Genomic DNA, 23,786 nt, shown 5'->3' with positions numbered 1-23,786 from the left:
TTGCATTGCATGTATCTTTTTGTATTAGTGTTTTCATTTTCTTCAGATACATACCCAGGAGTGGAATTGCTGGATCATATTGTAGTTTTATTTTTAATTTCTTGAGGAAACTTTATACTGTTTTCCACAGTGGCTGTACCAATTTACATTCCCCCAACAGTGAACTAAATTTTCCCTTTCTCTACTTTCTCACTAATATTTATTATATTTATTTTCTTTTTGATAATAGCCATTCTGAAAGGTGTGAGGTGATATTTCATTGAGGTTTTGATTTGCCTTTCCCTGATGATTAGTGATGTTGAGCATCTTTTCATGTGCCTGTTAGCTATCTGTATGTCTTCTTTGGAAAAAATGTCTATTCAGGTCTTTTGTCCATTTTTTAATCGCATTGTTTGGTTTTTTAATATTGAGTTGTATGTGCTCTTTATATATTTTGGATATTAACTCTTTATCAGATAAATCATTGGGAAATAACTTCTCTTGTTTAGTAGGTTGTCATTTTATTTTTTTGATGGTTTCCTTCACTGTGCAATGCTTTTAAATATAATTAGGTCCCATTTGTTTATTTTTGCTTTTGTTTCCTTTGCCTGAAGCAATAGATCCAAAAAATATCGATAAGACATGTCAAAGAGTGTACTGCCTGTGTTTTATTCAAGGAATTTTATGGTTTCCAGTCTTACATTTAGGTCTTTAATGCATTTTGAGTTTATTTTTGTATATGGTATGAGAAAATGTTCTAATTTCATTCTATTATATGTAGCTGTCCAGTTTTCTCAACAGTACATATTGAAGAGACTGTCTTTTCCCCAATTGTATATTTTTGCATCCTTTGTCATAGATTAATTGATAATATGTGAGGGGGGTTATTTCTGAGCTCTCTATTTTGTTTCCTTGATCTATGTCTGTTTTTGTGTCAGTTCCACACTGTTTTGATTACTGTGGCTTTGTAGTATAGTTTGAAGTCAGGGAGCATGATATCTCCAGCTTTGTTCTTTTTTTTCTCAAGATTGCTTTGGCTATTTTCAGTCTTCTGTGGTTTCATACAAATTTTAGGATTATTTGTTCTAGTTCTGTGAAAAATGTCATGGGTATTTTGTTAGGGATTGCATTAACTTTGTAGATTGCTTTGGATAGTATTTTTTAATGCATGTTCCTTTATATTTTATTTACCGTAAACATTAAGAGAATACAGCAAACACTGGAGAAAGACTTTTTAATAATTTTTGATATAAAGTTTAAGATTTAAAATTATGATTGCTACACCCACCCACCCCAATTCAACATGCAGGTATCATTTATTTCCAGATACAGAGATTCTAGAGCATTGCACTCACTTGATAGTTTTATAACAGTATCCTTGCCCTGTAACTTAAAACAATTTCACAAACTGTGTACAATCGTGGTATACTACCATCATTCAGAGAGTTCCCCCAAATGAATATATTCACGCAATATTACATTAACATTTAAGTTTTTACAACATCATCTTCATAAGCCAAACCACAAAAACCCAGGTTCTAGTTTTAAATGTGTTTATGAAGACTGCTGCTGAGCTCAAAGCATGCAGATGTTCATGACCACCTAGATGACGCTGGATATTGAAACTTCTTCAGTAGGTCCAATGATGCAATTTTTCACTCATCCCAGGTATCTCCATATTTGTTTACTTTGACTTGGGCAATATGATCAGTAATACCAGTGGGAGTAGATTCATTCATAGAAGCACTGAATGGAGTTGGCTCATAATGAGGAAGCATCTCTTTTTCTATGTTGTCTGCTGCTGGCGTTGTCACAAAAGATAAATGACCCCTCATGTTTGAGTCATATTTTGACTTCTGAGAATAGTGCCCAGTTGGTGGAGATCGTCATGCCTGTCCTGATCGTAAAGCTTCTCCAAGAGGGGAATTCTCAAGATTCTTTAACTTCTCTTGGCAAGTTTTCACATAGGAAAGCTTTCCAGCAAAGTATCCCATGATGCAAGCAAATATGTTTAGGAATGGAACCATATTTGGGATGACCTGAAAGGATTCATCTGGACCAGAAGCTTTCATCATTGCCTTCTGCAAAGACTCTTCTTTCTTCCTCTGTTGGAATGTAATCAGCCCTTATGTGGGGAATTGGTCTTGGAACTTCTGCATTTGTCTCTTGAAAATCAGCCCTCCCATTCATCTTTCCTCCAAATGACACCAGTGGGTGAGAGCACAGCAAACCTTGGTGACCAGGGGCAGAAGGCCCAGAGGGGACCCGAGAGGGCTCAGTGGGGATGGGAGGGCAGGAGACACGCAGGACCACAGCGGAGTTGGGGGGTGGGGAGCAGTCAATGACACGACCGCCTAGAAGTCACCCAGATACAGGCTCAAAATGACCATGACCCAGAAGCACTGGTGATGTATGGGAGGAAATCGCTTTGGATAGTATTAACAATATTAATTCTTCCAATCCATGAACATGGGATATCCTTCCATTTATATGTATCATCTTCCATTTCCTTCATCAATGTCTTATAGTTTTTGAAGTATAGGTCTTTTACCTCCTTGGCTAAGTTTATTGCTAGGTATTTTATTCTTTTTGATGGGATTGTAAATGGGATTGTTTTCTTGCATTTTCTTTCTGATAGTTTATTATTAGTGTATAGAGTACCTTGCAACTTTACTGAATTCATTTATTAATTCTAATAGTTTTTTGGTGGAGACTTTATAGCTTTATATATATCACATTACTTTTAGGGTAGGTTTAGTATATTTATCTTTCCTTCAATTCTGAATGATAACCTTGCTGTGTAGAGTAACTTAGGTTGTAGGCTTTTTCTTTTCAGTGCTTTAAATATATATGACACTACATTCTGGCCTGCAAAATTTCTACTGAACAATCATCTGATAACCTTATCAGGGGGTGTTCCCTTATATGTGAGTCTTTGTTTTTCTCTTGCTGCCTTTAAAATTCTCTTTATCTTTAACTTTTGCCATTTTAATGATGATATATCTTGGTGTGGGTCTCTTTTGGTTCATCTTGTTTGAGACTCACTGTGTCTCCTGTACCTAGATATCTGGTTCAAGAAGTTTTCAGCCATAATTTCATCAAATACATTTTCTACCCCTTTCACTCTTCTCCTTCTGGGACCCCTATAATGCAAATGTTAGTACACTTGATGTTGTCTCAGAGATCCCTTAAACTATTCTCATTTTTTCAAAATTTGTTTTTCTTTTTGCCCTTCTGATTGGGTGATTTCCACTATTCTATCGTTCATATCACACGTTTTATTCTGTATCATCTAATCTGTTAATTCCCTCCTGTGTATTTTTCTTTTCAGTTATTGTATTCTTCAGCTCTGACAGTTTCATTTTTATATTTTCTAGTTCTTTGTTAAAATTCTCACTGTAAGCATCTATCTAGCATTCTTCTTCTTTTTTTTTAAATTTTTGGCTGCGTTGGGTCTTCGTTGCTGCATGCAGGCTTTCTCTAGTTGCCGTGAACAGGGGCTGTTCTTCGTTGTGGTGCGTGGGCTTCTTATTGCGGTGGCTTCTCTTGTTGCGGAGCACGGGCTGTAGGCGCATGGACTTCAGTAGTTGTGGCACACAGGCTCAGTAGTTGTGGCACATGGGCTTAGTTGCTCCATGGCATGTAGGATGTTCCCGGACCAGAGCTTGAACCCATGTCCCCTGCATTGGCAGGCAGATTCTTAACCACTGTGCTACCAGGGAAGGTCCCTATTTAGCATTCTTATTACTATTGTTTTGAACTCTTTATCTGGCTAATCTGGGCTGCCCAATATATAGCTTGAATCTCTTGCTCTGCAGGGAGGAGCCTTGAGTCCGTGATATCCCTTCCTCTTCTGGGTCCCCCACTAGGGGTGTGGGCCCCGACCAGATCACTTCTCCCTTCCTACCAGACTCCATGTGGATCTTTCTTCACAGCCTTGGCTTAGAAAAGACAGCCTGCTAGCCAGGTCTATTTCAGCGAGAGTCACTCTACACATAATTGTAATCTTCATGTGTTTGTGAGGGGAGGTGAGCCCAGCATCCTCCTATTCTTTCATCTTGATCTTGAAGTCTACATGGTCTGTTCTGGACTCTTAATTCTATTCCATCGATTTGTATGTTAGCTCTTATGCCAGTGACATGCTGTATTGATTACTGTAGATTTGTAGGGAGTTTTGAAATCAGAAGTGTGAGTCCTCTAACTTTGTTCTTCCTTTTCAAGATTGTTTTGGCTATTTAGGACCCCTTGCAAATCCACATGAACTTGAGAATTGGCTTTTCCATTTCTGCAAAAAAAAAAAAAAAAAGGCTGCTGGAGTTTTGATAGAGATTGCACTGAATCTGTATATCCCGTTAAGGCAGAACTGACATATTAACAATATTAAATCTTGTAAACCATGAACACAGAATGTATAGAATGTCTTCCCATTTATTGAGGTTTCTTTTAATTTCTTTCAGCATTTTTAAAAAAAGTTTTCAGTATATGTCTTTCACCTCCTTGGGTAAATTTATTCCTGGATATTTTATTCTCTTGACCAATATGGTAAATGGGGTTATTTAAATAATTTCCTTTTTGGATTCTTCATTGTTGGTGTATGTCGATTTTGCATCCTGACATTTTGCTTAATTTCTTTATTAGCTTTTCTGCATCAATTGAGATGATGATGTGGTTTTTCTCCTGCTTTCTTTTAAGTTATGTTTACACTGATGGATTTTCTTGTGTTGAACCATTCTTGCATTTCTGGGATAAATCCCACCTGGTCATGGTATATAATCCTTTTAATATGCTGTGTATTCAATTGGCTAGTATTTTGGTGAGGATATTTGAATGTATATTCATAAGATATATTGTTCTGTAGTTTTCTTGTGATGTCTTTATCAGAGTAATGCTAGCCTCATAAAATGAGTTAGGGAGCTTTCTCCTATTTTTTTTTTGAGAAGTTTGAATTAGTGTTAATTATGCTCTAAATGTTTGGCAGAGTTCACCAGTGAAGCCATCAGGTCCTGAATTTTTCTTTGCTGAGATGTTTTGCTTTATTAGAAATTCAATATATTTACTGTTCAGAATTTCTATTTCTTCTTCAGTCAGTTTTGGTAATTTGTAAGTTCCTAGGAATTTGTCCATTTCATCCAGGTCATTTTATTTGCTGTGATATAGTTGTTCATGGCATTCTCTAATAATCCTTGTTATTTCCGTAAGGTTGGTAGTAATGTTCCCATTTTCATTTCTGATTTTAGTTCTTTGTATTATTTCAACTTTTTCTTTGTCAGTCTACCTAAAGGTTTGTCAATATTGTTCTTCTTTTCAAAGAACCAACTTTTGGGCTCTTTGATTCTGTTATTTTTCTGTTCTCTATTTTGTTTATCTCTACTCTAATCATTATTATTTCCTTTTCTCTGCCAGATAGGCATTTACTTTGCTCTTATTTCTCTAGTTCTTTAAGGCATAAATTTATGTTATTGATTTGAGGTTTTTCTTTTTTTTAATGTAGGAGCTTAGAACTATGATTTTCTCTCTTAACAATAGATTCCCTCAGAGGTGGTTTCTGTCTACTTCTTTTCTCCTGTGAATGGGCCATACTTTCCTCTTTCTTTGTGTATGCTGTAACTTTTTGTTGAAAATTAGACATTGAATATTATAATGTTATGCATCTCAAGAAACCAAATTATTCCCCTTCTCTAGGATTTGCTCTTTTTGACTGTGGAAGGCTGTAGTTGTCCATTTGTTTAATTACTTTTCCAAACTATTTTTGCAAAGACTGTATTCCTTGTCATGTGGGTTCAGTGAAGTCTCTGTTCCTTCAGTTAGTGTTCAACTAATGTTTTGACAGAGATTTCCTTTAACTCCAGAATACACACACATGGGGCACACACCCCAATAGTTAAAAAAGCCAAAAACCCACCTTTCCCAGTCTATGAAGATTGGTTCTATGCTGGGACACTCTTTCAAAACTTAGCTAGACTGTTTATAACTCTGGCTTAGCCTTCACTTCCTGCTTACACTGAGCTCAGAGATCAGCCAGAGGTGAAAACTTAGGGTCTTCTTAGGTCTTTTCTGAATGTGTGTCCCACTCTGGGAATGTGTATGGCTTTCTAGATTCCCCAGTGTACATGGGTGCTTTTGAATGTCCTACTTCCCAAAAAAATCTCTCTCCCCAAATATCCTTTCAGGCTTTAGGCAGTCTATTGTTTTTCAGACTACAATCTTTTGCCCCAGGTGTGTGCAGGGTTTTCATTTGCCTTACAGTGTTTTGGGGCAAAGTCCACCATTTTACTGTCCTGAGTGATTTCTGAGTTAGGTGAAACAGAGACGAGTGCCTTGCATCAGTCCTTTCAGGAAGCCCATAGACAGTTTAGAACAGATAAACATAATAAGTCTCAGATAAGGTCTGCTCTGCTCCCTCTAGAACCAGGGATTAGGGTCTCACACAAGAAATGGGAGTTGCTGTCTTCAAAACCACTGCTGAGCTAGGGAGGGGGTGGAGCAAGGGCAGTAAAAATGCCACATAGCTTTCTTACCATATGGAAGTTGATTTTTTCCCTTGATTCAGTGCATTCTTGGTTTCTGTAAATCTTTGACTGTTTTCCAGATTTCTGACAAAGTTGATTATGACTTTCTGCTGGTTTTCAATGTTTCTGAGAAGGGACAGGAGTTTGGAGCTGCCTACCCTGACAATTTGCTGATGTCACTCTCACCAATGAAGTTTTAACTGGGTCACTGAATCCAGGGCTTGTCCTGGAATCTTGGCTTAAGACACTTCTCTCCAGAGAGCCTTAAAAAGAACCCTGACCTCTGTATGTCTTCCCCACATAGGACTTCTTGCTTAGACTTAGGCCTAGTGGATACCCATGGGCATTTGAATGTTGATGGGTGGTAGGAAAAGATTCCCACCATGCTATGTAATACCTCTGGTATCTAGGTTTACCTTAGTGGTCCTTTTCTCTCAGTCCATACTTACCACTTTCTGCAGTTCACCTACTGTCCTAGTCTGGACTCCTTAATACTGAAGGCTGAGATCCCTCAAAGGCTACTACTCCTGTTGCTTCTCTAATTCCCCTCCCCACCCCTGCCACCAAAGTCTAAATAAAGAAAAAAAAAAGAATCAGATTTGCTTTATCTGGCTTGCACTGGCTACTTCCTCTGGAATCTGACCTTTTTACTTACTGGGAAATTCATGCCAACTTTCTTTTGCCATCTTGACTTTATCATTTTTCCCCCTAAATCTTTCCTGCAGTATTGCCCTCCCTTAGAGGTACTTTTTTAGTCACGATAGTAGCTCTTAGAATTCAGCCATACAATTTCCTCTCCATCTCAATTCTCTCTCCCTCTGCTCTGGGCCCATTATTCTCACCCTTTTCCAAAATCTCTGAACTATACCTTACAAATACAGGTAGCTTCCATTTCTTTGGCATTTTCAGAAATGTATGTTGTGGACCTGTCAGATAAATTGTCAAAGCTGCAGTTGCTGCAGGCAAAATGGAAACTAAGTACTGAGTATACAGATGAGTAATCATACCAATTGCCTTGCAATCTAATTGGATGAACATTCTACTGCAAAGATGCATTGTGGGTAATTTGCTTTTACTTTGGAGGGGGGGTATCTATATTTGCACCAGAATTTTTATTGGAAATTTACTGCTAATATAAGAATGAGGGCACTTTATGACTCCTTAGAAGCATACAAAATATGCAATTAAAAATAAAGATCCCCCTTTCTTTCCAAGAGTTGTAAAACTTGGCAAAAATAGGAACATGTATTTTTCCACTGCAAAAAGGAGCGTAAGATGCAAAATCATCATCTTTCACCAAGAGGTGACCAAGGCTGTAAAAGATAAGGTCAGAATGATATAGAGTGAAACCACAACACATGGAACTCTTAAAAAAGGATCTTTCTGGATGGTAGAGTTTTCTGGAGTTCAAAAGTTACTCTTTGCATCGCAATGATTTTAAGTTAATCATTTTGGATAAAACGTTTTCTAACGTGTATTGCACACTTCTTTGCCTCCTTAAGCAGAATATACTGAATATAATTTCATCTTTTCTCTATGACTCTGGGTGCATGCTATGATTTTCATCTTCTCACTGTGCTGTATCCAGTGATACCCTCAGGGCCTATTACAGGCTATAAGAATATTTGCTCCAACACTAAATGTTCCCAGACTGCAGAGAATTATTTTGTCAGCTTTTTCCTAGTTTTTTTTTCCTCTCTGTCCCCTTGCTCTAAGTATTCTCTTGTCTTTGTTTGAACATCCACTGTCTAGCATTTGACATGACGTTCCTAATCTTTGGTAGCACCGGAGATATCCAAACTTGGTTAGAATTATACGAAAAATACAGGTGTATAGATTCTGAATCAAATCCTATCTAGGTTCGCCTTAAGGGAAGCACACACATTAAAATGCATGGATATGATGCTCAGATATCCTCTTTGTTTTGTTCCTGGTTCTTAGCTGCGTTATAGGTAAGTGATGTTGCTGAGGTTGTAAGGTGAGGTTGGGAAAGGTGAAGGGTCACTTTTTACAGTAACATTCAAGTTACTACAAAGCCAGGAGGTAGTTGACAGTGTGCTTCCCGTTGCACTCCACTGTTCTAAAATGATACCCCTATTATTGCACCTTTCAGAGAAATATATTAAAGTCATAGCTGAGGTCCATAATTTAAGCATATCATTGGGTTGTACCTCATTCCCACAACCTCAGTTTCTGATCTCATGAACACCTTATACCTAATGCCCAGGACTCTGAAGGCTTTAACCCATGGGTCCTGCAGATGCAGGAGTTAAGGTAGACAGCAAGGGTCAGGGTAGAGCCCCTTTTATTGTTTACTTTTGCATGAAAAGACACAATTCTGGTTTGATCACATCCATAGATTTGAACATTGCAACAGAGATGATTTCTAACTCGGCAACTCCTCTTTGGGAGATTGGATGAAGAATAACTGTGATAGGAGTTTTCACTTATGTTTGTAGTGAAAAAGACATGTGCAGATCCTTTTGACAAAGCCAAGGGGCTTGTTCAATTCTTTTATCTATCCCAAAGCTGCAGGGAGCCTCTGTTACTGTCACGCAGAGCTTAAAATCAACTGGAAAAAACAGGGACAGTGAAAACAGCAGATCTGTGCTGAATCACGTTTGGTAAGGAGCATTCAGATGTTAGTAAGTCCTGTGTCTGCCACTTAATTGGATCAGTGATTTATTTTATCCCAGCCTCTAGACCCAAATCATTTTTTATGAAAAATAAAAATAGCCCAATGTGACCTTGCCATTCACCTGAGTCCGGAGTATCTTGGAGGGAAGGCAAGCACAGGCAAGGTTTTCACTGATGTATCTGCTCATACACTGCTTCCCTAATTACAATCCTTTATGGGGGACCAGATGGCCATTAATTAAAGAGGCTCTCCAAATAAGAGACCCCAACGTACAGAACCTTCTTGTGCTCTACATCTAGCAGATGCTCAGTCTAACTAGCCTCAGTTATAGAATCCAGGGTTATAGGGTACTTCCCTTTTGGGTAGGAGATACAGAACATAGAGATGGCCCAGAAAGGAGGGCACATCACATAAATAAATCCTTATTACCCAGTGGGGCATCCACTGAGGAACCGTCAGCACCCAGCTCTTTTGTATGTCTTCCGATGTAATGAGAATTCATATGTATTGATATGTACACACATGATCCTGAGGCAAAGTTGGTTCCCCAGTTTCCTTCTAAATCATCAAAGGAAGCTTAATTTACATTCAGTGTGACAACTGTGCTAAATGTTACTTTAAAAAATCAGTTTCAGCTAATTCACAACTTCTTTATTAGCTAGACTCTTTGATGAACTAGAACAATCCATTTCCAGACTCTGACAGATAATTCTATTTTCATTAGGTAGATGGCTAGTTAAGATCAGACACTTAAAGAACAAACTGATAAATATTCCTTTCACACGTGGAAAAGTTCAATGATATCAGTCGGTTGGAATGTGACCCTTTCTTGCCTTGTCCAGACATACTTTTGGGAGATCAACTGATATGCAATGAGGAGAAGGATAATGGGGGATTACTGACATTATTAGTCTGTCTGTGCACAGCTGGAGAAAGCTATGATATATACTCTGGTAACAGAAAAAGAATATATATGGTGACAAGAGACTTGGTTCCAGGCCCAGCTCTTCCATTAAATACCCACATGACCCACAACTCAGTTTACCTACCGCAAAATTATGATGTCTACCCTTATATATCTCACAGGTTTATGAGAAGATCTTAGTTTGGGCTTCCCAAGCTAAACAAGGATTCAAGTATAAGTAGTTTGTTTGAGAATAGAAGAATGGGGCGGTGAAACAAGGAAGGGAAGAAAGCAGCGATTAAAGGTAGCATGATCAAACTAGCTACCACAGAGAGTGACTAGGGCTTCAGCCTTGAGGGGAAAGTCTGGGAGGCAGTGTAAGACATCTGCTTCAGAGTGATCCCACCTGAGGGGTGAGGCGACACCAACTCCTGTCAGTCTTTGGTTGAGGGCTGTTAACACCTCGGTACGTCCTACCTGACACACAGGTTGGTAAAGTGGGCTTCACTATCCAGAGAAAATCCTCAGTGAAAGAAATGCAGGTGCTGGCAGTAGGGGAGTTGGGGTAGGGTAGCATGCTCTGAAGTGGTAAGAGTAAAGAAGTGTAGGCATGATAGCATCTGCTACATTTGGTACAAGGGTATAAGTGAATGTATTTTTTTTAACATCTTTATTGGAGTATAATTGCTTTACAATGGTGTGTTAGTTTCTGCTTTATAACAAAGTGAATCAGTTATACATATGTTCCCATATCTCTTCCCTCTTGCGTCTCCCTCCCTCCCACCCTCCCTATCCCACCCCTCCAGGCGGTCACAAAGCACGGAGCTGATATCCCTGTGCTATGCAGCTGCTTCCCACTAGCTATCTATTTTACGTTTAGTAGTGTATATATGTCCATGCCACTCTCTCACTTCGTCCCAGTTTACCCTTCCCCCTCACCGTGTCCTCAAGTCCGTTCTCTACATCTGCGTCTTTAAGTGAATGTATTTTGTATTAATAAAAGTTCTTAGTAATTATAAGCGTTAGAGTTCTAGGTACCTGCTAATACCCATGAAAGTGATGACAAAAAGCCATATGGCTGGAAAAAATGGAAATGATTGTAATCATAACTTCTATCGAACACTTACTATATGTCAGATATCATGACATGTTTTAAATACGTTGATTCATTTAATCCTCTTTATGAGCTAAATATTGTTATTATCTCTATCTTATAAGACTGAAGTTCAGACAGCTGACATAACTCACTCAAGGTCACAGAGCTATTAAACTGCAGATCTGGGATCTGAACCCTGGCAGTCAAACTATGAAGTCCATACTCTTTTTTTCTTTTTAACAAATTTATTTATTTTCACTTTTGGCTGTGTTGTGTCTTCTTTGCTGTGCATGGGCTTTCTCTAGTTGTGGCGAGCGGGGGCTACTCTTCGCTGCGGTGCGCGGGCTTCTCATTGCGGTGGCTTCTCTTGTTGTGGAGCGTGGGCTCTAGGCGCACAGGCTTCAGTAGTTGTGGCACGCCAGCTCAGTAGTTGTGGCTTGCAGGCGCTAGAGCGCAGGCTCAGTAGTTGTGGTGCAGGGGCTTAGTTGCTCTGAGGCATGAGGGGTCTTCCCCGACCAGGGCTCGAACCCATGTCCCCTGCATTGGCAGGCGGATTCTTTTTTTTTTCATCTTTATTGGAGTATAATTGCTTTACAATGGTGTGTTAGTTTCTGCTTTATAACAAAGTGAATCAGTTATACATATACATATGTTCCCATATCTCTTCCCTCTTGCGTCTCCCTCCCTCTCACCCTCCCTGTCCCACCCCTCTGTGTGGTCACAAAGCACGGAGCTGATCTCCCTGTGCTTTGTGGCTGCTTCCCACTAGCTATCTATTTTACATTTGGTAGTGTATATATGTCCATGCCACTCTCTCGCTTTGTCACAGCTTACCCTTCTCCCTCCCCATATCCTCAAGTCCATTCTCCAGTAGGTCTGTGTCTTTATTCCTGCCTTACGCCTAGGTTCTTCATGACATTTTTTTTCTTAAATTCCATATATATGTGTTAGCATACGGTATTTGTCTTTCTCTTTCTGACTTACTTCACTCTGTATGACAGACTCTAGGTTGGCAGGTGGATTCTTAACCACTGCGCCACCAAGGGGAGCCTCTGAAGTCCGTACTCTTAAAAGACTATATCCTACCTACAACCCTTGGGATAAGGGGCAGAGCAGCCTCTCTGGTGACATTTAAGATACCGTTTCCTTTAATTTTTCATTTATAACCAACTGCCTCAGCTGGTAAAGAGGATTTAAGATATCTTGCTGACGTTTTGTTTGCTGGTTTCTGGACCAGTGCCTTGAATATGACAGGAACCTCTGATCTATTTTTTACAGGTTACATTGCATAGAGCTCTGTAAAGGGAAAGAAATCAACTTGTTTTATGAACATGGCTCTCCTTACTGCAAGAAGATATTTTATAGCTTGACTCTTTCTCTAGTTCTCAATGGTCTTAGGCAAGCTGACCAATTTGGAAAATACTTTTTGTTTCACCTGTCACTTTATGGACAGTGGGGTGATTACATAAATACAATCAAATAAACTAAGCTTAATTTGAATGTCTCAATCCACTCAGGAGAAGCAGCATGGGGAAACCAGAGTGTTAAGGATTAGAAAATAATTCTCTATGTGCAGCCTATGGTGAAGCTGACAGATGCTCACTGAAGGTATGACAAGTGCATATCTTATCTTAAAATTGTCTTCTGCAAGGACTTTGGTATAAGCCTTCTTACTGCTGCCCATGAAATGACAGTGTTGCAGTCAAGTTTCCCAAACGATGTGACAGCCATTAAATGCATGATCCATGGGAGGGGAAGGTAAATGGCATTGAACATTTGGAGGAACAGTAGAAGGTGCCGCATTGGGCCTGGGTACTCTGATGTTATTGACGGGCTGTGCTCAGTTGCTCCAAGAGGTAAGAATACTGTTCCTTTAACTCTCTTCCCCACCTGAAACAGCATCTTCAGTTGTCTCTTCTGTGCATGTATCTATCATCCTCTGAGACTAACCATACCAAACAGAACTCACCATCCTCCAACTCTTTTTGGGCTGCTGTTAGTGCTTTCTTCTCCTTGGCTCAAGGTCATGGTCCCTCCTTTTTCTCCTCTTCTCATGGCTTGACTCTCTTCAATTCCCCACACCTGGCTTCTTCTCTGTAACTAATCCTAATTGCAGACCTTCTCTGACCTAAGCCTTCATTCTTACTTCGAGAGCCCAGTCTGCATACTGAGACAGCGAAAAGTATTATAAGCCAAACATCTTTTCTAAACTCTCTGCCTTTAAGACCATACATGATATAACTTGGCTATATTTCTCCATCCTGATTTCTGCTTTATCCAGGCAAGTCCCTATTCTGACCTGCAATCCTACCAGGTTCTCACCTCTCTGCCTTTGTGAGCCTTATTCATTCCACCTGAACTATTCTTGCCTCTTGTATCAATGCACGCTCATGTAAAACCTATCCAACTTTTAAGTTCTTCTCCATGAGACCTGCCTGTCTATCATAATCCACGATGCTTCATACTATCTGCAATCACTCTTTTCAATAGGTACTTATGTATACATTATATTTATATTATAGATACGCTTCATTTACGAATCTCATCTCAAGTGAATTGTAAACCTCCTGAAACAGGAACTGTAGCTTACATTTCTCCTGAGTTCTCACAATTCCTAGCAGAGTGGCAAGTCTAGACAGCCTCACCATTAAGGTTGGTGAGAACCTGGACGTTGTTTACTACGATGTGCCAGTATATCTGTGATGCAGCCATTGAATATTTCTTTATAAAAAACACTTAGGGCTTCCCTGGTGGCGCAGTGGTTGAGAGTCCGCCTGCCGATGCAGGGGACACAGGTTCGTGCCCCGGTCCGGGAAGATCCCACATGCCGCGGAGCGGCTGCGCCCGTGGACCATGGCCGCTGAGCCTGCGCGTCTGGAGCCTGTGCTCCGCAACGGGAGAGGCCACAACAGTGAGAGGCCCGCGTACCACAAAAAAAAAAAACAAAAACAAAACACTTAAATGTGTGGGGTTTTTGATTTGCTGTTTTGGTGTGACCTTAAGTTTGTATCACTTGGCTTGGGAAAAAAAAGACCCCATCTGTGGCAGAAGGTAATATGTGGTTGTTGCCGGTAGTTAGAGATTTGCTAAGGAAACTCATCACATGTAAATTTTAAGTTACACTAAGCCAGAGGTTAGTTACCATTGGAAATATCTGCTAGGAGGACGGATGTTGTTGTTTTCCATAGACTGAATATTTGTGTCCCTCCAAATATTGAAACCTAATGCCCAATGTGACAATATTAGGAGGTGGGGAGTTTGGGAAATCATTAGGTCATGACAGTAAAACCCTCATGAATGGGATTAGTGTTCTTATAAAGGAGACCCCATAGAGCTCTCTAGCCCCTTCTGCCATGTGAGGACACAGTCTAATGTCTGTGGATGTTTTGTTGGATGCCTATGAGCCAGGAAGTAGATCTTCACTAGACTCAGGATCTGCTGATGCCTTGATCTTGGACTTCCTGGCTTACAGAACTGTGAAAAATAAATGTCTGTTTATAAGCTACCCATCTATGGTATTTTGTTATAGCAGCCCTAACAGACTAAAACAGTATATTTTTAGGACTAGATTGAAAATTTACCTCATTCTTATAGTAAGAAAAGCTATGGGGCTCTATGCTTTCAGTAATAACACATTGTTGTTTGATTTTCTGCTAAGAAGCGGAAAAGATAGAGATAGGAAACTCAAAAGGAGAAACTGTCTTGCCTACTCTTTTCTCATTCGAGAAGTTCTTTCCTTGAAATCTTAGAAAGTGCAAAAGAATAAAAGCTGTTTCCACCTGAGAAAAAGAGCCCGTAACTCTTTTATTGGTAAGGCAAAGAGAAATCCTGAAGCCCTGTACTAGTCAGGAAGGAAATTTGATTTAAAAATAAAGATTCAGAGTGAAGTAAAGTGGAAAATTCTAATTATGTCTGAGAATAAGACCAAGATTTAGTTAAACTGTAGTTGATAACAGGGATTATTTCAAAAGACAAGAAATTATATATATAGATATATTTCATTTTATTTAAATGATTTTGTGTACCTGATCTTTAAGCATATCTGAACATACTACTTAAAATAAAATAGACCAGCAAAGTGTAATATTTTTTCTAAAATGTAAAGTCCTAGAAATCAACAATTTTTGTTGTAGTCTAAGGTAAGCATACCTAACAGTTTAAATTTGATCATTCAAACCACTTACCCAAGGGTCTTACTGCCACCTGTTGTTCATGAATGTAAATTACATGAAAAGTGCCTGAAGGGTATTTGAGTCTCTTGAGGGTTGAACTTACATGTAAAGTGACATTGGCCATCTATATTGACATCTCAGTAGCTATGGGTCCTAACTTTATAAGAGATCTGGATATGTAATTCTCAAATGAGATAATATTTAGACGAGACAATTGTGGCAAGAGGATGAAGGCTTAGATTTTATCCAGCTTGGGAAAATCACTTCTCAAACCTCAGTTTCCTCATCTATAAAATGAAATGACGATAATGCCCTTGCGTACAGAGGTGTTGTGAGAATCCAACTGGAGACTATTGTGTGAGAAAGTTTTATAAAACTGTATATAGCATATGCCTACTCAGTGCTGCCTATGTGTAATGGTGAATAGCAGGTGAAACAATGTTGTCATGGGCTCAATGAATATTAAAAGGCTACAGTTTGCCTTCTCATGCTGGATTGTCTCCTTTTGTTTCCCTTGTGCTGTTCCAGTATCTTGGGAGACTCTATGTGTTTGCCTACCCCAAACCTCTCAGCATGATATGAGATTTTTCCCAGAATCCTCCCTAACCTAGAAACTCCACCTAATCCCTCATGATTATACAGAGTCCACAGGGCCTTTCACTATGTTTTCTGGAGGAAGGGGAAACAGGTCTCTATCCTTCCAGGCCATAGTTAATTAAAAAGAGGAGTTAGAAGCCCTGGATTCTTGCCCCACCTCTACCAGTCTCTCACCATGCAACCTCTTATAAGTGACTGATTTAACTTCTTTATGCCAGTATTTCCTCATCTATAAAATGGAAATAATAATTTTTACCTGCTTCACAAGGGTGGTAGGCTGATAATAGCCCTCCCCCCTCCAAAAAATATCCATACCCTAAACTCTGGAACTTGTGAATGTTACCTTATATGGCCAAAAACCAGGGGAAAAAAAACCAACAAAACACCACCACCAACAAAAAGAAGAGTCAGATGTGATCAAATTAAGGATTCGAAGAAATTATCCTGGATTATTTGGCCCTAAATATAATCATACATATCCTTATAAGAGGGAGATTTAATAATACACACAGAAAAGGAAGAGGTAATGTGACCACAGAGGCAGAGATTAAAGTGATGTGGTTAAAAGTCAAGGGATTCTGGCAGCTTCCAGAAGCTGGGAGAGTCAAGGAATAGAAGATTCTCCCCTAGACCCTCTAGAGGAAGTGTAACCCTGTCAACACCTCGATTTCAGCCCAGTGATTTTGATTTCAGACTTCTGGTCTCCAGAGCTGAGAGAGAATAAATTTATGTTGTTTTAAACCACCAAGTATGTGGTAATTTGTTATAGCAGCCACAGTAAACTAAAATAGGGAGTATGAAGATTAAAAGCTCCTGGTGCATAGAAAACAACCAATGAATGTTGAACTGAATTCAAATAAAGTGACAGATGTGGAAAACACGAAGTGCTATACATCTGTAAAGGGTAGTCATCATAATTTGATTTTGGGTCCCCTAAATGTTGGCCCTCAGGAATTCATATTTAGTGAGTGAAGACATTGCTCCAATGATGCTGGGTTGTTTAAAATCAATGGAGGCAGTTGAGAAAATATAGGTAGAAGGCAGTTAACTATCCAAATTATTGATGTGAACCCTGGAGTGGTGTCCTGTGTATTTAGACTCATCTGATCCATTAGGTTTGGAAAATATAGTCTGTGTGGTCTCCCAAGAGTTAATGTCCAGGATCTCTAACTGCTCTAATTTCTAGGGCAGTGGTTCTCAATTGGAGGTGATTTTTTGCACCCCGCCCCCCCAGCCCCGCTCAGAGAACATTGGTAATATCACAATATATTTTTGGTTGTCACAATTTTGGTGGGGGAAGCTACTGGCATCTAGTGGCTGGGGGCCAAGGATGGCTAAACATCTTACAATGTACAGGACAGTCCTCTACAACAAATACTTATCTGGCCTAAAACTTTAAGAGTGCCGAGGTTGAGAAATCCTGCTCTGGGGGGAGAGAAAACTAGTAGCAGCCTAACTCATTCCCTCTGTTTTTTGATTTATTTCTTCTCGGTTAGAAAAGAGGAATTTTAAAACAGTTTGTTCAGGACTTCCCTGGTGGTGCAGTGGTTGGGAGTCCGCCTGCCAATGCAGGGGACACAGGTTCAAGCCCTGGTCCAGGAAGATCCCACATGCCGTGGAGCAACTAAGCCCGTGCGCCACAACTACTGAGCCTGCGCTCTAGAGCCAGCGAGCCACAACTACTGAGCCCACGTGCCACAGCTGCTAAAGCCCATGCACCTGGAGCCCGTGCTCCGCAACAAGAGAAGCCACCGCAAGGAGAGGCCTGCACACCACAACGAAGAGTGGCCCCCGCTCGCCGCAACTAGAGGAGGACCGTGTGTAGCAATGAAGACCCAACGCAGCCAAAAATAAATAAATAAATTTATTTAAAAAATACAGTTTGTTCAAGGCTGTGGGATTTGGTGGGATAGTGAGCCCATCAGACCCCTTCTCTGGATGGCTTTGCTTCTCTGGACGGTTTACAGTCAGAAGAAGGAGAAGTTTTGGAGCTCTTTGCAAAGCTCTTAGTGCAAGGAGCAGTTCTCCTGGGAAGAGGAGCTGAGCCAGAGCTTGGTATTTCCCTCCATACCAGGGCTTGGATCAGTAGCTTAATTCCTGACGGCCTGCAGGTGATCATGCTCTCACAGTCACCAGGGCCCCCATATATTATTTAGAATCAGAATGTTTGTTTATGTTCCTAGACAAAATGGATCTGGCAGTCCTGTTGCACTGCAGTAAAAGGTTAGAGCTTACATAAGCCAGATAAAGGCAAAGTCAAGGTGACTCTATTTTATGTATCACATTAACATAGAACTGTAAATCCTCGGGGCACACTTCAGGAATCCAAGGAAGTCGTGGCTATCTGCCTAGAAAAGGGAAAAGATGCATGCAATTTAGAGAAATAACGTAGATAACGAGAACTGTGTAGAGCCTTGGCATCTCTCCCATCTGGAGTTTACCTCTGTTGTGGAGCAATCTGTAAAGGAATTGCGGCAGGACCAAGTTGGATGGACCAACTGTGTCCACTTCTCTCTTTCTGCTTTTGGTTCCCCTATACTAACCAGAAGGTACTTATATTATCATTGCTCCATTTTTCCTGATGTTCGAGAGTTCAAAAAAAGTGCAAGCTAGGTCTTTCCTTGGCTATCCAACCCACTTTGACAATGAATTGCTCCACTAGACAATTAGCTTTGTGAGGGCAGGGACCCTTGTCTTACTTCTTTATTGAATCTTCAGTGCCTAGCATGGTGTCTGGTGCATAGTAGGTAATACAAAAAATACTTGTTGGATAAATGGATGAATGAACTCTCAAGTTTTTTTTTTTTTTTTCCTTTCTGCAACTGAGGTCCATATTCTCTGATTTGCATCTTTGGTGGAGTGATTGGCCAGATGACCTATATCCATTCACAAATATCTGTTGAGTGTCTCCTTGAAAGTGTGTTTTAAACTTAATCATACATCAGAATCTTGTGGCAGGCTTGTTAAAACACAGATTGCTGGGCCCCAGCCCCAGAGTTTCTGATTTACTTGATCTTGGCTTGAGAATTTATATTTCTAACAAGTTCCCAGGTGATGCCAGTGTACTCTAAAGTTTCCAGAGGTGGGGAGGTACTTTGAGAACCACTGCCCCTAGGTTTATGGTATGGTTATGTGTAGCTGACCCGATCTGGTCACAGCTGAGAACACAATGCTATTGATTAGCTCTTCTGGTGGAGAGGAAACAGCATGAAGTAACAATAAATGTTCAACCTTACAAATAATGTTTTAAATGCTAACTAAAAAATAATGTGAGCCCCCTGGCCCAAGCAGATTGGTAAAGAAAAAGGAGACTATTCAATATAAGCAAGAGAGTGGGTACTTCATACTTTACTTGGGGGAATCTACTTTGGCGCAGCCTTCTCCTCATTGGCTATTTTCTTTCTTATCCTTCAGATCTGAGCTTAATTGCCCCTTCCTTAGAGAAGCCTTCCATGCTTGCCTAATCCCAAGAAAGATTTTTCTTTTCCTTCATAGTGTTTGATGTTATAAATCCCTATAAGTATTTATTAATGTTTTTACTGGTTTAATGCCTCCTGTCCCTACTATACTATCAATCCCTGGAAGATTGGGTCCATATCTATTTTGTTCATTGCTCTACCTCTAGCACCTAGCACTATGTCTGGCACCTAGTAGGACCTCACTTCCTCAATTAATATCTGTTGCTCAGTGCTGTTTGTAGTTGAGGAACATTGTAAACAATTTAAATGGCCAGCAATAGGTAGGTGGTTAAAAACATAAGGTACATCCAGTCAGTGGAGTGTTTAGCATCCACTAAATATATTATAGAAATTTATCTGTTGACATGTAATGATGTCAAGAAATATGGGGGATGATAAAAGCAGGTTTCAAAACAGCAATCTGGCATAATTTGGGGAAAAGAAAGATTTCTCTTTGACTCTAAGATGCCATGACTGTAAGACACATCATCTATATGATAACCCTAACCATGTTCATGAGGGAGGCACTACCACATCAACTGTGAACATCCATTGGGAGATAGGGCCAAAGTCTGGAAACATTAGCGTGTGAAATGTCTCGACCTGCTTTTGAGTCCTGGCTCTGCTGAGTAACCTTGGAAGATACACATAATCTTGCTCTTTTTCATTTGTAAAATGGAGATGGTCATACCTACCTCAATTGTTCAGAAATGGCATGGTGCATGTGAAAGTTCTTTGCAACTGTGAACTGCTCTTCAAATGTGAATTGTTATTATTAGTGCACGTTCAGCAGCCACATTTCATCTTGCTTAAATAGTGCCAGGTACCAAGGGACTGCCTTGTATTAATGTCATTCTTGAGTGCTTTTTCTGATTTGAGTTAGAAATTATGCCTTTCTTTGTATGGTGTGTAATCTATAAAAATATCGAATCACTATGTTGTATACTAGCAAATAATATAATATTATTCATATTATAAAAAAGAATAAATACCATAAAAAGGAAAAAGAGAATAAATAAATTTAAAAAGGAAAAATAAAAAATAGAAAAAGAATAAATGCCATACAAGGAATCTTGAAAAAACAAAACAAAAAGAAATTATGCCTTTTGATGCCCCCTAATCCCTGCAAAAATCTATCTGGAAGCACCACCAACTGCAGGGGTCACCAGAGCAGGAACTGAGAGAGAGAGAGCATATGTTATGGGCTAAAAAATATTTTTAATTGTGAATATAGCATTATTGGGGACTGAAGTATAAGTGTACAAAGAGGTTGTCTGGATATATGACTTGGTTTAGCGATTCAGATCATTCCAAAAGAACTTGAGATGCTGTGGGCACAACGGTCAAATAAATTGAACAAAAGAAAAAGGAAAATGCCATATATTTTACTACTAGAGTACTCAGAAATTCACAACATATATTCGAACATTAAAGGCTATGGGAAGTCCTGCAGTAAAGGTGCCTGTTTATGTTTGTTTATTCCAGCATTTTCCAGACAAATTTGACTTTTTCCCCCTTGTAACACTTGTTAACATTCTAGATGAACACATACTGGGCAATATTGCCTTAGGTGATTATCCCAGGAATAACTGGTCTCCCGTTAATGATACGATGTAAAAGAAACAAAGTAACAATTAATGCCCTGGCTCTGACTCTCATGAGTGGCAATATTGGTTTTATGAAAGCAAAAACAAATGACTGGGTCTGAGCAAATGTATGTGTGTGAATTGAGGCAGAGGGAGAACAAGGACCGTGTGTGGGTTTGTACATATTACTGAAAAATCTCTGGAATTAGCAGGGGCATTGATAAGAACATATAGTTCAGATATTTATATTGCTACATGCAAAAACTGAGACCAGAGAGGAAAAGTCACTCGCTTGAGACCAACATATATCCCACCTACCACCTACCACTTTAGTTTTTCCTACTATGCCATGTTGCTTTCTGATGTTCCCAGGTGGAGAAGAAAAGGGTTACAAAAGAGTGGAAGAAACATTATTTTTCCGTGTTTAACAGTACTTTGTAGGGTAAAAAAGAGTTTGTCATTTGCTATTTGAGTTTCATAGAGCCCCCATTAGGGAGCAAGACAGGGGTTACTCTGTACAAATTCCTAAGTGGGTCAAAAATCTGAATAGGTGAACTGACTTGCCTAAGAGCCCATGGTTAGTAACAGGCCTAGGACTAGGACCCAAGTGGGCTGCTTATTCTGTTTGCCACCTCAGCCCATATACCCCATATCCATTCTCTGCCCTGCGCTGTGCATTTACAGACTAACTCCAGCAGAATATATAGCGTAGGTCCTTTGCTGGCTGGTTTCCGGTTGGATCAGCCAATGGGAGGTTGCTGCAGAATACTTCAAGGTGGGAGGAGATAGAGCTCAGGATATTCCTTCTCTGCTTCTTCTCTATTTGGTGCCATGACCCCAGCTTCTGGCAGGCAGCTCCCCCTTCAAGTTTCTAGTACTATTTCCTCCTCTTATTTCTTCACCTTTAGGGGTGACAGTGGAGTTCTGGTGTTGCTAGTCTCTGGGTACCTCATCATCCCTTTATCCACTCTCTTTATTAGAATTTCTCTGAATATCTGGGGTGAATTTTGTTTCCTGCTGAGACCCTGTCTGACACAGTGTGTCGTGTCAACTCAACATCCACTGTTTTTCCCCTCCACCTTCTGCCTCAGTAACATGGGAGCAGGGACTAGAGATATTTTCTAAAGCAATATTCATGTGCTCCAAAGATGATAGAAATAGACACAGAAACTGAACACTCAGGAGAAAGTATGCTTTTGCATTGCCCCACCTGATCTTGGAGCCAGTTTTGCCAGGGAAGCATTTTTTTAAAAATTGTGGCTAAATACATGTAACATAAAATTTACCATATTAACCTTTATAGATGTACAGTTCAGTAGTGTTAAGTACATTAACCTTGTTATGCAACCGATCTCCAGAACTCTTTTCATCTTGTAAAACCAAAACTCTATACCCATTAAACAATTCCCCATTTTCCCCTCCCCCAGCCCCTGGCAACCACCACCATTTTAGTGTCCCCATGAATTTGACCGCTCTAGGTACCTCTTATAACTGGAATCATACCATATTTGTCCTTTTGTATCTGGCTTATTTCATTTAGCATAATGCCCTCAAGGTTCTTCAATGTTGTAGTATGTGTCAGAGTTTCCTTTTTTTTTTAAGGCTGAATAATATTCCACTGTATGTATATATCACATTTTGTTTACACATTTATCTGTTGATGGACACTTGGGTTGTTTCTACCTTTTGGCTGTTATGAGTAATGTTGCTATGAACATGGATGAAAAAAATATCTTTTCAATACCTTGCTTTCAATTCTTTTGGTAATATACCCAGAAGTGGACTTGCTGAGTCATATGGTAGTTCTATTTTTAATTTTTTGAGGAACCTGCATATTGTTTTCCATAGTGGCTGCACCATTTTGTATTCCCACCAACATTTCACAAGGATTCCAGTTTCTCCACATCCTTTGCAATACTTGTTATGTATGTATTTATTTATTTGATAATAGCCATCCTACTGGGTGTGAGGTGGTAACTCATGGTGGTTTTGACGAACATTTCTCTAATAATTAGTGATGTTGTGCATCTTTGCATGTGCTTGTTGGTCATTTGTTTACCTTTAGAGAAATGTCTATTCAAGTCGTTTGCCCAATTTTTTTTTTTTTTTTTTTTGCGGTATGCGGGCCTCTCACTGTTGTGGCCTCTCCCGTTGCGGAGCATGGGCTCCGGACGCGCAGGCTCAGCAGCCATGGCTCACGGGCCCAGCCGCTCCGTGGCATGCGGGATCCTCCCAGACCGGGGCACGAACCCCTGTCCCCTGCATCGGCAGGCGGACTCTCAACCACTGCGCCACCAGGGAAGCCCTGCCCAATTTTTAATAGGATTGTTAGTTTATTTTTATTATTGAGTTGTAGGAGCTCTGTATTCTGTATATTAATCCCTTAACAGGTATATTACTTGCAGATATTCTCTCCCATTCTGTAGGTTGCCTTTTCACTGTTGATTGCATCTTTTAGATGCATAGAAGTTTTAAATTTTGATGTAATCCAGTTTATCTCTACTTTTGTTGCTTGTGCTCTTGGTGTCATATCCAAGTAATCATTGCCAAATCCAATGTCATGAAGTTTTCGATGTTTTCTTCTAAGAGTTTTATAATTTTAACTCTTACATGTTTAGGTCTTTGATCCATTTTAAGTTAATTTTTGTATGTAGCATAAGGTAAAGTTTCAATTTCATTTTTTGCATGTTGATATTGAGTTTTCTCAGTGCCACTTGTTGAAAGACTGTCCTTTCCCCATTGAATGGTCTTGACAGCCTTGTCAGAAATCATTTGAGCATATATATGAAGGTTTATCTTTGGGCTTTCTATTCTATTCAATTGGTTTATGTCTTTCTTTATGTGCCA

General features: G+C 39.7%; 1 long non-coding RNA gene and 1 pseudogene across 1 annotated transcript in view; one reads left to right on the top strand and one right to left on the bottom strand.

Annotated features, from left to right (window-relative positions):
* The window catches only part of LOC141277553 (uncharacterized), a 445,745-nt gene that overhangs the window by 11,794 nt on the left and 410,165 nt on the right, over positions 1 to 23,786 (top strand). The gene's annotated exons all lie outside the window — the stretch shown is intronic.
* LOC109552466 (OCIA domain-containing protein 1 pseudogene) lies at positions 1,463 to 2,169 on the bottom strand (annotated as a pseudogene).

Source organism: Tursiops truncatus, chromosome X, assembly GCF_011762595.2.
Source record: "Tursiops truncatus isolate mTurTru1 chromosome X, mTurTru1.mat.Y, whole genome shotgun sequence".
NCBI lineage: Eukaryota > Metazoa > Chordata > Mammalia > Artiodactyla > Delphinidae > Tursiops > Tursiops truncatus.
Note: the sequence above shows the minus strand (reverse complement) of the source record. Positions and strands in the feature narration are given on the sequence as shown.